Source organism: Pyrus communis, chromosome 1 (genome assembly GCF_041283825.1).
Source record: "Pyrus communis isolate YQ-2024b chromosome 1, ASM4128382v1, whole genome shotgun sequence".
NCBI lineage: Eukaryota > Viridiplantae > Streptophyta > Magnoliopsida > Rosales > Rosaceae > Pyrus > Pyrus communis.
The window spans coordinates 13,121,864-13,133,162 of NC_142565.1; the positions used below are offsets into that span (position 1 = coordinate 13,121,864).

An 11,299-nucleotide genomic window follows, 5' to 3' on the forward strand; every position below is an offset into this window, starting at 1 on the left:
TGGTTATATCCAACATAAATTCTTAAACAAATTTTTTAATCCAACGGCTAGCTGACGCCAGTTACAGTTGGATTCAAATTTTTTTTTTTTTTTTGGTTTTTTGGGCCAATTTTTTTTGGATTCCTATAAATACCTAAACCATTCCTCACAAAATTTTTACCATTCCTACACCATTTCAAGTCTCATATTTTCTTACCTCTTTCAAAAATATTTCCTTCAATTATTTCAATAATTTTCAAATGGCCTCGTCTGCAATAAAAAGTAGGCTTGGACCCGAAAAGAAGATGAAGCTCTTTGCAGGACTTATAGATGGGTGTCGGAAGATAGTGTTAGGGGGAGTTCTCAAACAAATGAAGGTGTTTGGACTCATGTGTCCAAAAAATACTTAGAGTTCTACGAAGGCATCACTCCACTGAATGTTCGAAACCATGAGAGTTGTTCTTCAAGATGGAAGAAACATCGTCACCCAAGTTTGAACAAATGGCATCGAGCACTATTAGCAGCCACAAGTAAACATGAAAGCGGTGCTAACTACTATGACGAAGTAAGTGCTTGCACAATTTATTTTAAATATTTAATTATATTACATTTAATTTCATGAATTACTTTCCTTTAATTTTTGTAAATACATTTAATTATATTACATTTAATTTCATAAATTAATTTCCTTTAATTTTTGTAATTTTATTTTCTAGGTATGCCAAGTAGAGGAATTGTTTATAGAGGGCAGCTCGAAACCCTTTTAGTTTCATAGTTGTTGGAAAATTTGTAAAGGGTGGGTGTTATTTGAAGATCCACCTTAACATAGAGTAGCGCCGGTGTTCAAAACTGCATCCTCAGCTGCAAATATGGATGAAGATGGATCTCCTACCATTCAACAAACAATGGTAGAAAATCCGCCTTCGGGTGAAGGTTCCATACCTAGGGCTATGGGACGAAACAAGGCATGAAGGTTGAAGGGAAAGGGTAAGGCAAATGATGATTACGCCACTTTACAGGAAGTGGTGGCCTCATTGCGATTAATGGCAGAGCAAACTGCCCTTGAGGCGGAAGAAATGAACCGTAGGCATGAAGAACGGGCCAAACAAATACAAGAAGAGATGGATGATAAGAATATGGAAATGAACGCTTCAAATTACACCCCAATGAGTAAGGCCTACTTTGATAGGAAGAAAAAAAAAAAAGAAATTATGACTCGACGGCAGTTGTTTAACTCTGACTATACTCCTACAATTGGGGGATGATAAAGATGATGTTGATTATGGATATTAAATTTAAGTTGTTCTAGTTTTGAAATTTAAGTTAATGTTGTTTTTAAATTTAATTTGTAGTTTTTAAATGTAATTTGTTATTTTTAAATTTAAATTGTAGTTTTTAAATATAAGTTGTAGTTTTTAAATATAAGTTGTAGTTTTTAAATTTAAGTTGTTGTAGTTTTTAAATTTAAATAATAAATTATGTTTGGCCTTATGACATTTTGGCCCTCGGTTGGAGACCCTTTTTTGTGACAGGGCTAAAACGAGCCCTATGGCCCTTTGGCCCTCGGTTGGAGATGGAAACAAATATGGCCATGTATTGTTCATTAAAATATTAATTTCTTGGAGGGCCAAAGGGCTAAAATGAGCCCTCTGGCCAGCCTTTAGTTGGAGATGGCCTAAACAGTCCCAATTAGGGATGGCATGGTTTGATACGTTTTTTGAGTGAAATCGAAATGGAAATTAAATTTTTTTGTGGTTTGGTTAGATGCGGTTTTGAAGCCAAAACCGAAATAAAACCAAATTGTTTGGTTTGGTTTGGTGCGATTTCAAACAGTTTCGGTTCGGTTTGGTTTTTAAGAAAAATGTACATTTTAAAATACACAGCTATCTACGCATAAGACGGTCTCATTTTTTACACAATACATGAATTAATGAACCCATATTAACAGTTAGTACATTATGTGAGGATGTTTTGATAAACTATTTCCTTCTAAAATTAGGACAATATATGCAGCAAACAAACCTGTAGGGGTGGTTCAGTATGGGATCCCAAACCCGGTGGTTCAGTATGGGATCCCAAACCCAAAATGGGATCCTGAATTCCAAACCAAAAATTTTCCGGATGGCAATTTGAAGACCAATCCCAAACCAAAATTTCAGTACTCCCAAATTTCATACAAATTGAAATAGCAATCATTCATACCAAGTTAATTAACATGCAACCAAAATAAAATAAGTAACAAAACCAAAAGCAAAAAAATAAGTTACAAACCTAATATGTTTGAAAACTAACAATACAATTTTTTGATTTCATGTTGAAAAACTAGACACATTTGTGGGAGGTTTGTACCGGCAGATGTCGCGATAAAGGGCTATGGTTACTACATGTAGACCACACTAGTTATATTGCTACTAGTAGTTAGCAACAATTCAAATGTATAATTATACATATATATATATATATATAAAATTTTCGGTTCGGTATGAGATTATCAAAAGATCGAGTAGACAATACTGAATTTCGTACCGAAATTTTGGGATTGGTTCGGTATTTCATCTCGAAAATTTCGGGAATTTTGGTTTGGGATCGAGATTTTTTTTTTGTTTGGTTCGGGATTTTCAAGAATTTTTTCAAGCCTTACAAATTTGTAGTAAGCAAACCTGCAGCAAACGATGCACGATGATATTCTACTAATTCTAGTGTGGTTGAGTAGATATTAAATGCATGGAACTCTAATAAACAACCAATTAAACATGACATCTAATATGGACATCTAATTAAATGTTTATTAGTATTTGTGGTGTGGTTCGGTTTTGGTGCGGTTTTCAAAAGCCAAAACCAAAACGTTTCCTTACATTACGGTTTGGTTTCAAAACTGCAAAACCAAACTGTTTGGTGCGGTTCAATTTGGTTTGTGTTTCGATTTCGGTTTTCGGTTCTAAGTGCCCACCCCTAACTGCAATCTTAGTCCGATCAATCAAACAATTCCTCATAACTACATCAAGTGGCTCAATGAGAAAGGCGCGGACTGCGGCTCCCCAATAAACTAAAACTATAGGAGGTCTCAAGTTCAATGCTCTGACCTGGTGAGTCTGCTTGATTATGGCCACGGGCATAGTGAATTCCCCATAACATCTTCGGGGCCAAAAGGAGTAGATAACCGTGACTTGCCACCAGTTGTCCTCCTTTTTCTCAAAGAAAAAAAAAATCAAACAACTCCTTATGAAATTTACTCTAAATATGTGATCACAAGTAATGTATCACATGTGTTTTGGGGCACAAGAAAATTTTCTCTTCTTATTATGATCGTGAAAGGAGGGTTTTAAAGCCTTGTTTGGAGTGGACCAAACTAAAAAGAAGGAAAGCCATGTGAAGGAGATGGTAATCTTGGCTTGAGTTGCATGCACGTGTGTTTGGAAAAGTTAATGAATCAATGCCTCGAATGGAACTTTAAAAAAATTCAAATTTGATTTTAAATGTTTTTCTCTAAAGTTTCATGTTACTGAAAGCTTCTTGAGGGAGATTTTTTTTTCCTTTCAACATGGTAATTTTGATAATCCCCGTTTAATTATTTAAATTTTAATTATATATATTTTTTATTTTTTATAATAACCTAAAAAGGCAGAATGTCAACTTTAAAGAATTGGTCTGGTGAAAAGTGAGAAAAGATTTGAAATCTCTAACTCGAGCTCAAACTCTCACGAATGTATTTCTTGGGATCACCGGTATACTACCCCCTCGTGATATTAGAGTTGCATGAGAAGGATTATTAGTTTGCTATCATAGAGAGCAAATGTTAGCAAATATAGATTATAACAGTTGGTCAAGAAAGTGCACTCATATACTATCATCTATTAAAAATGGATGCCACTGATTTAGTAAATGTGCAAGGTGTATAGTCATTGTTAAGAGGATTCTATAAAAAAAAAGAAAAGAATTAGAATGTCATTTTCTTCAGAGGCTTTTAGATATGAGTTAAAAACCAAATGATTGAAATCACTTAAAGGGTTTTTAGAAAGGAAAACTAATGAAAATGGTTTGAAAACTTTGAGTTTTAACAATAAGGACAAAATAAAGGATAAAATGAATAGTACCATGATTGATTTTTTAGTGTAAAAATGTGGTTTTTCGTTAAAGTGAACAGTACCGGGAGCTTTTCGTTAAAGTTCCATTTTTAGAACCATTACTTAACAAAAATGCAAGTTAATTTTGAAAAAAACACTTGAAGTGTTATATGAAAGAAACACATAATTGATGCTTCTTCTGAAATGCACTTCGAGTGCTTTTAAAATCTAAATTTTTTTTACCTAAAACGTTTTCAGCCATTTTAAAAACTGGTCGGTAGAAGCATATGAATAAAAATAACTCCAAATATGTAAGGATCAAAATCACCCCCAAAAAAACAATAACAAGATGAATAGATCGGAAAAAATGACTACGATGGAAATGATTCAAGATATAGGGACCATAATGACAACTAGGATTGTAAATGGACAAAAATGAAATAGTAATTGATACTGAGGGACCACTACTGTAATCTCCCCTTTTAATACGTTCTGGACAAAGACAGTGCATTCTGCATTGTATTGAACTTTTAAGTCAGTTGAGTGGGATCCAAGAAGCCAAAATTTATTAATTAAATGGACATTGTTTGCCCATTTGGTATGGTGCCTCCATCCTACTTTCGGTGAAAAGTGAAAAGTGAAAAGTGCAAAAGATTTGGTATGGTGTCTCCATCCTATTTTGTTATTTTATGGTAAAAAATAAGCTTTTATTTCACTAACAGAAAAGTTATCCGTACAAAACACAAGGAGAGCCTTTTAACAAAGGTGATGCTACTTATTACGTGGCTTAACGAAAATTTATTTTTTTTAGTGTAAAATGTTGATGTACGAAAAAAAGAAAAAAAAAAGGTGGTGCTATCCACAAATGATCTTTATTTTCTACACATTTTTTTTTTTCAATTTTAGGCTGTTAGATCAAATAAATTAAAATAATCAAATAACAAAAATTAACAGAGTGTGAAAAAAATAAAAAGAGATGTATGAATAGTATCACCTTTAACAAGCTGTCCTCTATAATCATGAGCCTAACTAATTCTATGAAATATGACGAGTGTCATCATCTGAGGAGTTTATTATAAGGGATGTTTTTTATTCTTTTACACGCTAACGAAAGAATGTTGAAGACGTTTCTCATTGGGCGTGTGCATAATGTCCTAATGTGTCCAAGACAAGCCCAGCTGTACATATTAAGAAGATTCATATTCTTCTTTTTCGTGTCATTTCGGCTTTTTTTTTTGGTTCACAAAAAAAGATAGAGTGATATTTTATTAATTATCACAAAATACACGAGTATTGTACATAGGTTTAATGATCAATCAATTGATTTGGAGTGAGTTCGCTAAATTAGATAAATAAGGGTAAGCCCTTAGAAGGTTACCACAAGCACAAACGCACAATAGTCAAGCGCACAATTGCTACTAGTATTAATCTGTTACAATAAACGATATATACAACAAGAGTTAAACTGGCAGCCACATTGGTCATCATTAATAACGAGACCACTTAAAATCATCGCACTAGAGCAAGACCACATCAAATCATTGTTGACAAACGAGACTACATAACTCATCGCTCAAAGGCGAACACCAATCTAGCCATCGTAACAGCACGACCACGACACTTGTGAGTGAAACACAACTACACTACTCCAAGAAGGGAACCATTGGTCAACTCATCACAGTAGACATTCCTGCATATTCACCGGTCGAGTGGGATTCAGGCATCCAAAAATCAAACACCACAAGATCAAGTCGCATAAGGCAGCGTAACCACCAGGTACCGGACGCCCAAACAAAGAAAAGCCGCCAAATATAAGTGCATTAGTCGGCACAACCACAAAATCAGTCAAAGAAAGTGTCACCAGCATGGAAAAAGAGTTGACGATGGTGGATCCAACCCACCTGCAACCATAAATCCGACCCCACACCACGAAATCAAGAGCCAAATCAAAGAACAACCTTGAGAGGGCATTGGGTATAAAATTGAATTCCATGGAAAAACTGCTCACAAATGGTGGGAGAGAAATGCGGAGTGGGGAGAGGAGGTACATGAAGGCAGAAAAAGGGGGTAAGCTCATGGTTAGAGGGCTGAGTTGTGGATGGGAAGGGAGGGGAGGGGAGGGGAGAAAAGGCTGGGATGGGGGAGAAAGGGGAGATAAGAAGGGAAAAAGGGCTAGGACGAGAAGGGATAAGCTGCCACTAGCCCCCAGCCATAGCCAAAGGCCGGCGGCTATGGAGGTAACATGCTAGGGTTTTTTGAAAGGAGAGAGATGGCTCTTGCCGAGAGAGGATCAGTGCGTGAGAGAGAGACAGGAACAAGTAGGAGGTCGCCTTTTACTTTCTTTAGGAACTAAATATTAAAATTAATGAGAAAAATTAATTTTTCTTCCATGAGGAGTTAAAAATTTAACGGTTAGAATTTGCATATAAAAATCTAAGAATGATAATTGCATTTTTCCTTTGGGAATGCACTCATTCCCCATGTACAAATAACATATTTTCATTGAAAAAACTTCCTAATCGAAACCATTCAATTTCTTAAAATTCATTTGTAGATCATCCCTACAAAAAATAATTTGGATTGGAGTTTGTTTAAATCCAAATGTATCAAATAAATCAACAGTGTAAGTACCAAGTTACATATTCAAGTTGAACTATCTATATATTTGATACATTTACATGACTATACGAACTGCTATACGAACTCCAGTTCGATTGAGTTTTTATAGGAATAATCTTCAAATTAAGATTAAGAAATCAAATAGTTATGATTATGAAATTTTTACGGTGATGATACATTCTTAAAGTGGGAAAATGAGCTGATTTCCGAGAACACAAGTATTATCCAGAAGTTTTGCAACGGGATTTTAATAAAATTGGTACGACTGAGTGCTGGGTTCTATTATAGCCAGACTCAGAATCAAATATCAAAACAATTTTGGATTTAAGGTTCAGGGTTTTCCAATACAAGAAGTCTGGATTATTTTCTCTAGTGAGGTCTCATTAAAGTTATCTTTAGTACCTATGAAAGGTAACTAAAGAGATGTCGCATCCCATGCATATGGAGAAGGATTCGAACTCTGGCCATGAAAAACAATCAACATCGCTGCTTCACCCACCCGTTTTATTCACCTTGCTAAATGGATGTTAAAATTGCAGCTCTAATGCAAGTGGTGAATAGCCCTTGTCCTTTCTCATCAGCCAGTCTTAAACCCAATTTTCTCCACATCCATAACGTACTTGGCGTTTGTGCATTGATCAGTCCATTGCGGCAACGCCACCATCGGAACCCCCAAACTAAAAGCTTACCAAGCCGAGTTCCAACCACAATGCTTCTATGCAACATAAGTGGAAAGATAACCACAATGTCAATTTTAAAACTTCTTAATAGCTAACTGCAAATGAGATCATAACAGATTAACAAATTGAGCAGGCGATCGTAGAATGAGTAACAGTTAGATGAACCAATTGAATAGGTCGAGATGCATATTTGGCGCTTACCTGGATGTGCGCCTTTATTTCCTTTTCTCAATCAGCATGCTTCAAAGTATTCACAGTGTGATGATGCTAACTGTCCACAGGGGATAGCAACCATGATCGTTTGAGAATTGCAACTCAAACCATCTTTGAGTATTCATGTCAATTTGCTGCAAAACTAATCACATTTAAGTACTGTAGCAGGAAGGCACAGCACCAGGGAGGACTTCAGGATAACAATTACAATCACATACCTAATACGGTGAGGAACATAAGCAAGACCATTCTTTTGCTGTTCGCCCAGTGCATTTATGCAGTTTGCTAGGGCAAGAAGTGCATGGTTAATATTCGCTCCATCCCTTAATTTTTGGCCTCCACTGTTTGTTTCCAATGCTTGTTCACTGCTAGCAAGATCCAGAAGTGCAAGTTTGCCTCGCATTAGCATTTCTTGATTCCGGTACTTGTTCCTTTCTTTTCTTTTTACTTTTATTTCCTGCACTGCATGTGATATGGTTAATGGGAAAACAAATCAATGGCAAGTATAACCAAACACCTGACCACGGAAAGATATTCATGGAAGCTGTTGAACATGCACCTAAATCTAGAAAAGCTATACGGCCTTTGGTATTTAAGGTATAGTAGAATCTCTAATTGAAGGTTTATAGAAATGAACTCTTAAGGATTGTGGTTTCTAAGTACAGCCTACTTTCCATCTGCAGCACACAAATGAATTCAACTTACCGAGAAGATGTTCCATTAGCCTATGTACTTTCAGTTTTCCGACAGCTATTCCCAAGTTTAAGAGTTCAAGAATCTTATCAGCAGATTATACCTGAATGAACAGTGTTTCAAAGGTTAACTCAATCCAAGTGGCACTAATAGCAGTATGGAGCTACCAATCTCTTTGCCAAATAGTTAACCATCTTTCTACGAGAAATACTAGAATCATTTTCTGTCCACTTGAGCATCAAACTATCTTTAAGTCCTCACTGTTGTGTCTACCAATAGTCCCGACAAGAACACTGCTCGTTCTTAAAATGGTGAAAACGAGTAGTGTCTCTCAAAATGATTTCTCTGCCCACAAGCTTGGAAATAAATTTGATGGCAGAATGACAATCATTACAAACTCTAAGGTTCTTCATGATCCTCAACGTCGTGTTCTCTGGAGTATTTATTAGCCCAAATGCAATGGCAAGTTTCTCACTGTGATGTTTAATTATCTTCTCCTTCACTTCTTCACCAACATCATGCAATACCGAGTCAGTGTCGGGAACAAAACCCATATTTTTAATCTCTTTCCATATCTTTTCCATCATCTTGTAGATTGCCTCTTTCTGCGTGTGAACTCCATCATCAACCCCAAACACATGAACTTTGTTTTGAATCTGAATCCAACTAAATCCTTGTTCTTTCTTCACTCCCTTATTCTTCATTGACCTTCTAACTTGTGCAGCTTCTTCCCATCTTCCTCAAGCTGAATACAGATTAGCAAGGGCTGAGTAGGCCCCACTGTTGTCTGGATCAATAAGCAGCAATCTTTCAGCTGCAACCTTTGCTACATCTACATTTTTATGAACCTTACAACAAGATAAAAGTGAACCCCAAGCTATAACATCTGGTTCAACTGGCAAACTTTGTATAAAATTGAATGCTTCTTGAAGCAATCCAGAGCGCCCAAGCAGATCAATCATGCATGCATAATGGCTATGGGTGGGTTCAATTTTGTGGACGTTCCTCATTAAATTATAGTAGCTCCTGCCCTGTTCTACCAATCCCACATGTATACAGGCAGAGAGCATGCCGACATAAGTTATATGGTCAGGCTTAATACCATGTGACAGCATCTTCTCAAACAGTTCAATGGCATCTTCCCTGTGACCATGTTGAGCCAGGGCTATGTGGAAGTCCAAGAAACCGTATCTCTATTCAAGTAAATCAAATTGAATACTTTCTTTGCACCACTGATGCTTCCAGCTTTGGAATACATTGAAATTAGAGCATTGCTTACAGAAACTGAATGCACTTCCCCCAACCTCACGGCACTTGCATGAATTTGTTTTCCATAGTCTAAAGAAGCCAAGCTCAAACTGACACTTAACATAGCTGCTAAGGTATAGCTGTTCGGCTTGGGGCCTTGTTTTATCATTGACATGAAGAGCTCCAAAGCATCATTATTCAACCCATTCTGTACATAACCAAAAATCATTGCTGTCCATGCAACCACGTCACAGTCTCTCAACAAGTCAAATATCTGCCTGGCTGGCATTATATCCCCAAGCTTTATGTACCCATGCAATAGGGCGGTAAAAGCTATAACATTGAGATCGGAAGTCACACATTGCTCTAAAATCTTTTGAGCAATTGCCAACCCACCAGATTTAGCATACATTGTGATCAAAGCATTTTCAGCACATCATATGTGCCCAGCTCAGCTCTTACAATATGGGCATGGATTTGCTTCCCAAGTTCCAACTTCTCAAGGTTAGCACAAGCTGACAGAATGCTTGCTAAGGTGAACTTGTTGGGCTGTAGAACAGAATCCTGAAGCATAAATGAGAAGGTAGTCAGTGCTTCCATGTCAAGGCCATGCTGATTGTATCCTGCAATCAACGAATTCCAAGAAACAATGTCGCGCTCCTTCGTTTGCTTAAACTGAGCAAGAGCAAGGTCAGCGCAACCGCATTGCATATGCAAAGAAATCATAGCATTCCAGCTCGATGTGTTTTTCAACCTCATCCTATCGAAAACAATCTTCGCGGTCCTGGGATCACCAGATTTTGCATACATGTTTAAAAGACAGTTGGCAACAGAAACATAACCACCAACCGCAAGTTTAACAACAAACGAATGAACTTTCCAACCAATCTCCAAAGCCTTAACAGCACCACATGCGGAAAGACTGTTAGTAAAGGGTGAACTGGGTCACCGGAACTCCGTCCGCAATCATCTGCACAAACATCTGAATGGCATTCCCGTAACGATCCATCTGATTGTAACCCACGATCATTGCAGTCCAGGAAAAGGAGTCCCGTTGCAGCATTGCGTTGAAAACGCTCAGTGCCTCGTCAAACCTTCCCTGCTTCGCATAAGCGGAGAGAATAGTGTTCCATGAGAGTGTATTCCTTAGGGGCATTTCGTCGAACACGCAGTGGGCATCGGAAGCAGAGCCGGTTTTGAGGTACACGGTCATGAGGTTGTTCATCAAAAACACACTGCAGAGGAAGGCCGCATTTGATGATCTGGGCATGGATTGATTTTCCGGCAAGTAAGTCTCGCTTTCTGAGGCTTGCTTGCAGCTGATATGCGTAGAAGTCCGAACGGGAGGCCAGATTTGAGGCCTCCATTGGAATTACTAAGAACTAGACAGTAACTAATGAATGTACAAATCCAGTGGCGAATTTGCCTGCTTTCAAAGTGATGGTATGTATTTCTCGTCGTCCACTTTTTTACTTTATGTTTTTCATATTCGCTCGCCCAATTCATTTTCCCGCCCTTCCATCGAGCGACACCTTTTTGAGGGATTATTTGACGGACATCTTGTGGTGGTGTCAATTTCGAACTTTTTATTATGGGCATAAGACTGTTTATTACCTTATGTAGACCTGAAAACGAGTCGGATTTATTAGGTTTGGGTCGGGTTCAACTTGACCCGTTAATTTAACGGGTCATCCAAATCCAACCTGTTAATTTAACGGGTCACCCGAACTCAACTCGTTAAGCCTAATAAGTCACCCGTTAACAATTTTTTTTGTTTTGTTTTTTTTTTTTTTTTTACATTTT

The 11,299-nt window shown here is 37.3% G+C and overlaps 1 pseudogene across 1 annotated transcript; it reads right to left on the bottom strand.

The window, feature by feature from the left end:
• Positions 1–6,966: 6,966 nt before the first annotated feature.
• Positions 6,967–11,087, bottom strand: LOC137721516 (pentatricopeptide repeat-containing protein At2g22070 pseudogene; annotated as a pseudogene). Its single transcript, XR_011066651.2, has 3 exons — positions 7,774–11,087; positions 7,544–7,689; positions 6,967–7,377 (listed from the first exon to the last, which is right to left on the bottom strand). The product of XR_011066651.2 is annotated as a pentatricopeptide repeat-containing protein At2g22070 pseudogene (transcript).
• Positions 11,088–11,299: the final 212 nt, after the last annotated feature.